General features: G+C 37.4%; 1 non-coding gene across 1 annotated transcript; it reads left to right on the plus strand.

The window, feature by feature from the left end:
- The first annotated feature begins 364 nt into the window (after positions 1 to 364).
- LOC125997838 (U1 spliceosomal RNA) lies at positions 365 to 529 on the plus strand. Its single transcript, XR_007491844.1, has one exon. It is a non-coding gene; the product is annotated as a U1 spliceosomal RNA (small nuclear RNA).
- The last annotated feature ends 534 nt before the right edge of the window (positions 530 to 1063 follow it).

Consider the following 1063-nt stretch of genomic DNA (forward strand, 5'->3'; position numbering starts at 1 on the left):
TTCAAGGAACAATTTAATAATCTATTAAACTATCTTCTAAAATCTTAAAATAATTATTGGTTGCTTCTTGAAGATTTAATTCATATTCGTCAGGTTTGCATGTTAGGTAAAGGACACACTTTGGAACATCTATGCATTATAAACATTGGATCACTGAATTTTTTTTTGGGTCACACATGGTGGTGCTCAGGGGCCACTCCCGGCTCTGCATTTCAGAAATCACTCCTGGCAGGTCTGGGAAGACCATAGGGAATACCGGGATTTAAACTGCCATCAATCCTGAATGGGCTGTGTGCAATGCAAACACCCTACTTCTGTGCTATCTCTCCGGTCCCTGGTCACTGCACTTTTAAAAAAAAAATTAATACTTACCTGGGAGGTAAGGTAATATCATACTCACAAAGCTGGTTTTCCCATGGTGAGGCTTATCCATTGCACTCCAGTTGTGCTGACCCCTGGGATTTCCCCAAATGTGGGAAACTCGACTGCATAATTTGTGTTAGTGGGGGACTGCATTTGCTTTCTCCCCTATTAAGAAAAAAAATTCTTATACCTTTTTGGGGCAGGTATTTATTAGCAACACATCTAGGATTACACAGATATATTACACAGATAACTGAGAACAGTATGTACATTCTAATAGCCATATTATTTCCAGAATGATATTTATTTTTGAATCAGGCTTTGTCAAAATTTTAACATCTTTTACATCAGTCCATAGATCAACTCATTTCCTGTTCTGACTGGGTTACTGTGGGATGGAGATATTTTAAAATGCGCAGTTTTAAAATACATAGCGATTTCTTCTTACAGACCCTGGCAGAACTTTTAGACAGTCAAAGCAAATGTTTAAGGCATATCAATTTCAAATGAATATACATAAATCCTGAAATGATCTTGAGAATCAATTGAAAGATAGATAATTTATATATAAAAAAAAACCTCCCAAGAACTCTTGTGAGGAAAGAGGCAGAGGTCGATTCTGAGGTCACTGGTAATGATGAAATGAAAGAAATCAGTTAAGTTTGAGGAGACAGAAGAGCTGCAGCTGGAGGCCAGAGTG

Source organism: Suncus etruscus, chromosome 19 (genome assembly GCF_024139225.1).
Source record: "Suncus etruscus isolate mSunEtr1 chromosome 19, mSunEtr1.pri.cur, whole genome shotgun sequence".
NCBI classification, from domain to species: Eukaryota; Metazoa; Chordata; class Mammalia; order Eulipotyphla; family Soricidae; genus Suncus; species Suncus etruscus.